The sequence below is a fragment of the Oncorhynchus masou genome, chromosome 23 (genome assembly GCF_036934945.1).
Source record: "Oncorhynchus masou masou isolate Uvic2021 chromosome 23, UVic_Omas_1.1, whole genome shotgun sequence".
NCBI classification, from domain to species: Eukaryota; Metazoa; Chordata; class Actinopteri; order Salmoniformes; family Salmonidae; genus Oncorhynchus; species Oncorhynchus masou.
Genome location: NC_088234.1, coordinates 4,907,289 through 4,912,469, shown reverse-complemented (window position 1 = coordinate 4,912,469; position 5,181 = coordinate 4,907,289). Strand labels below are relative to the sequence as shown.

Here is a 5,181-nt window from a genome sequence, read left to right as displayed (position 1 = left end):
ATTGACACCAAACCACCCTCCATATTGACACCAAACCGTCCTCCACATTGACACCAAACCACCCTCCATATTGACACCAAACCGTCCTCCACATTGCATCTCAGTACTTTACTTTGGTGCCAAAATGGCAGCCGTTGTATTTCCACATGTGAAACCGTTTGCTGAATCCTGTTGAATCTATCCCAGTATCAGAATGTCACCAGCAAGCCAGCCTTTACAGCACAGTGCTTTTCAACCGTAGAAATAGAATTACTAGAATGGTCATCCACATTCGAGTCTATGGGTTTGTGACGGGTGGTGCCGTGCCTTGAGTGTATTTGTTTTTAACCTGGTACTTTACCTGATCCTGTATTTCATAAGGTAACCTAGTGGTCACTTTCTAAATGGGGGGGGGGGGGGAATCTAACTTTCACTTCAGTCTAATTTTCATTCAGTCTGTGAAAATGTGACTTAAGTGGAGGTTGTTGGTTTTCTTTCTCTCCGTGTTTTAAACTGCTTTGTGTCGTTACATACTGTATAACTGGATGTTCCATACAGGCTTTTTAATCCAAATAAACATGTTTTAATACTAGCGGTTCTATGACTCGTTGTGGAAGCTTTGGTTGGCAAAGGCAGGAAGTCAACTACAAGTAACCAATCAACGACCGGTAGTCAAGATGGCGTCTACAAGTAACCAATCAACGACCGGTAGTCAAGATGGCGTCTACAAGTAACCAATCAACGACCGGTAGTCAAGATGGCGTCTACAAGTAACCAATCAACGACCGGTAGTCAAGATGTCATCTTTTATTCTCACTGTTTGATGTATTGTTGCAGATACAAACCATAACACTCCCAGATATCTTCATCATCATCATCATCAAACCAGGTCATTTTAACATATACCCCTCCCAGACACACAATACATCTCTTCATCATCAAACCTGGTCATTTTAACATATACCCCTCCCAGACACACAATACATCTCTTCATCATCAAACCTGGTCATTTTAACATATACCCCTCCCAGACACACAATACATCTCTTCATCATCAAACCTGGTCATTTTAACATATACCCCTCCCAGACACACAAGACATCTCTTCATCATCTTCATCATCATCAAACCTGGTCGTTTTAACATATACCCCTCCCAGACACACAAGACATCTCTTCTTCATCTTCATCATCATCAAACCAGGTCGTTTTAACATATACCCCTCCCAGACACACAAAACATCTCTTCTTCATGCTTTCTAAATACACTAACAATCAAATTAAACTACTTACTATAATATTTCACCTTTTTTTATAACTGTAAAAGAAATATAATCATACTTAGTGACAGTACATAATTGGACCCATTTCATATAACTGATGACATTTTCTGGCCAGCGTCTTCTGAGGCGCAGACACCCTATTCAAAACGTCTACTGGCTCATTACAACTTCAGCTTTACGCATCAGGTGAATTCGTCCCTCTGTGACCAAGAAGAAAGTGATCTTATTTAAATTCTACGAGCTAATTTAGTATTGTTTCATATCGAGAGTTCTACATTCGGCATGATAATATTAGTGAGAAGAGCCTGTCTGCTGTCATCGCTAGAGTCGCATTTCATATGCCGTAATGTCAGCAGAGCTGGAAGGTTCACAACCAGGGGATCCGTGGTCTGGATAGGCCAGAAAATGTGATGTCTTGCTCCCCTATGCAAATGGAAGTGTCAGATTTGACATACTGCATTTCAGACGCGAGCGGAGAATGGCATGTGAAGCAGGACAATCCGGAGCTGTCACCGAGTGTACAGCAATTGATGTCGCGCCGTTCACAGAGCGCTCTGTACACGACAAGAGTATGGAGCGGAAGTCCTTCTAGTAGCGCTCACATCAAGTCATCTATTTGTGTGCCCCTTGCTTTAGCTACTGTCCATGGAGTTCACTCAATAGTTTCATAACAGAAACTGATAGAACACACAGGTGCAAAATCAAAAGGCGACGTACAAAGATGAGGACCAAGAGAGGGTGAGTGCGGTGACGTAACGTCCACAACTAAAGAATCACTGCGGAATCTGAAAAGACACGTATCCTGGAAGCATGACGGTGTACTTACCACGTCCCCATGCTAACAGAAAGGAACGAGATGGGTAGAAAACGATAGCAACGAAGTGTGTCATTGTAGCAAAGTATTTATAAACTAAAAAATCTGATCTATTCAAAGTTACCTTCATTAATGTTCTATTATCTATACAAAAGGCCATCATTGATTTTGGCCCAATAGGCCTGACATATTCCCACCTTCAAGGAGCTTTCTGTTTTGATTGGGTTATTTTAAAACATCTCTGCATCTCTGGCCAGTCTGCCAAGAGTGGCCAAACGGGTGTTTAGCGTCCCCAGTGTCTCTGCCAGCACAGAGAGGACATGTTCCGGTGTTGTACGGCTCTCCAGGCACCGTCCCATGAACCCGAAGCCCCAGACTCGTGTTTCTTAAAAATGAATCCAAAAGGCACTGTAGACTGAGCCTAACGAGGCATTTTTTCCGTTTAATTTATCTTTCATTCTAAAGTAAGTCACAGCCTATATGCGTTGTTTGTTTTTTTTGACTATAATGATTTAATACAACGAAAGGTTTCAATGCCGCACGCTTTTATGTCCCTACCAGCATATTGTGTCACACTCGCAAATTCTTCACAATGTATTTCTTTGTAGACTATAGCCTTCAAATAACACAGCCGAAATAATTCACTTTTGTTCCTTCTTATACTTCCTGTTTGGCACCTGACCTATTTAGAGTGTTAATATGCCGTTTAAAATGACATGTAGCTGATGACCAGGATTTCCGACCGACTGCTCAATAGATCTCAAGGACACAAAACATCTTGATTGAACCAGTCCAGAACCGTTTAAAGTGCCCTTAAAATAAAAATCTAATAACTACTCAGTCCTATAATTCACAGTGTTAATTAACACTGTGAGAACAATATTCATTTGTGAACAAATGTTACATTTTGTCACTATAATAAGGTTGGTTTGCAACTTGAAAATCGTTGTGGATGTCTGTTGCCGCCCAAATCGACTACAAAACCCACAATGCAATGCGCTCGATGGGCTGGCAAGCAGGCGTAGCTTCACCCAATAATACCAACGTCAATATCAGCATGTCAAGTAGCTAGCTAGCAGTAAAATCACCTTATTAACAAACTGCACGATCACTTTAGGAGTCTACAATCAAACTGCAGATTGATGTTCCTCAGAGTGGAGTCTGACATTCAACAACAGTACCTGCAACTCACCCCTAGACTGAAGAGGCAAACAGGAGAGATGTGTTGGACCCTCCTGTTAAATTACACATTTGTAGAAGTGGGAATATCGCTAAAATATGATCAATGAGAAGACAACCTCCCGTGTTGACGTCGACCAGTATTGAAATCAGACATACATGAAAGAAGTTTTCGCGATCTAAAACTCGTGTTACCATTAACTACGCTACGTCAAACTGGATGGATTTTTGCCTGCTTTTATGGCAATAGCTCAGAGATTAAACATGAAATGACCCCCAGGGAAACGATAGAACATCGCTCAAAGATGCACAAAAACAATATATAACATTAAAAATGGGTGAATCTTTAATTTAACATTTAAGAGGGAAGGATCACATTCCATCCATGTCTTCGGGAAGGATCAGCCAATTAATTATACTCTTGAGTAAACATTCCGTCAACTACGCAGAGGGCAGTAAATCATCAAACTTGTCGTTATACCTGTTCCGACAACACCCTCCAGGGGGCAGTACGCACCCATTCAGTTTGTTTACCAACTCATAGAAGTAGTAGAAGAAGAAAAATGGGACTACTTCAAAATTGAGATGGCCTCAATGCCACTGCCCATGCGCTCACTGATGCCACAATGGGACCGATACAATGAGGCGACGTCTACAGTGGACCTCACTGAATCCTTTCTCATCTACGGTGGACCTCACCGAATCCTTTCTCGTCTACGGTGGACCTCACTGAATCCTTTCTCGTCTACGGTGGACCTCACTGAATCCTTTCTCGTCTACGGTGGACCTCACTGAATCCTTTCTCGTCTACGGTGGACCTCACTGAATCCTTTCTCGTCTACGGTGGACCTCACTGAATCCTTTCTCGTCTACGGTGGACGTCACTGAATCCTTTCTCGTCTATGGTGGACCTCACTGAATCCTTTCTCGTCTACGGTGGACCTCACTGAATCCTTTCTCGTCTACGGTGGACCTCACTGAATCCTTTCTCGTCTATGGTGGACCTCACTGAATCCTTTCTCGTCTACGGTGGGCCTCACTGAATCCTTTCTCGTCTACGGTGGACCTCACTGAATCCTTTCTCGTCTATGGTGGACCTCACTGAATCCTTTCGTCTACGGTGGACCTCACTGAATCCTTTCTCGTCTACGGTGGACCTCACTGAATCCTTTCTCGTCTACGGTGGACCTCACTGAATCCTTTCTCGTCTACGGTGGACCTCACTGAATCCTTTCTCGTCTACGGTGGACCTCACTGAATCCTTTCTCGTCTACAGTGGACCTCACTGAATCCTTTCTCGTCTGCGGTGGACCTCACTGAATCCTTTCTCTTCTACGGTGGGCCTCACTGAATCCTTTCTCGTCTACGGTGGACCTCACTGAATCCTTTCTCGTCTACGGTGGACCTCACTGAATCCTTTCTCGTTAATGGATGTGAAGGAAGGAGGCAAGGAAATTAGGCTGTCCAAGACTGTTAGGATGTGGCCAAGTTTCAAAATGGCACCCGCCCCTCCCCCAAACTACCCCCCTACCCATCCTGCAAACTAATCCCCACCCCTCCCCCAAGCTATCCCTCCCCCACCACTCCCCCCTCCCCCAAAATATCCCCCACCACTCCCCCAAACTATCCCTCACCACTCCCCCACACTGCTACATTCTCTAAAGCACAACTCACACATATATACACAATATACGGTAGAAACTCCATTCTCCACAGTATACTCTATTCTCCACAGTATACTCTATTCTCCACAGTATACTCTATTCTCCGCAGTATACTCTATTCTCCACAGTATACTCTATTCTCCACAGTATACTCTATTCTCCGCAGTATACTCTATTCTCCGCAGTATACTCTATTCTCCACAGTATACTCTATTCTCCACAGTATACTCTATTCTCCACAGTATACTCTATTCTCCACAGTA

General features: G+C 43.4%; 1 long non-coding RNA gene across 1 annotated transcript; it reads right to left on the bottom strand.

Annotated features, from left to right (window-relative positions):
• Nucleotides 1–771: 771 nt before the first annotated feature.
• On the bottom strand, nt 772–4,745 carry LOC135510204 (uncharacterized). Its single transcript, XR_010451088.1, has 2 exons — nt 4,381–4,745; nt 772–4,320 (listed from the first exon to the last, which is right to left on the bottom strand). It is a non-coding gene; the product is annotated as an uncharacterized LOC135510204 (long non-coding RNA).
• Nucleotides 4,746–5,181: the final 436 nt, after the last annotated feature.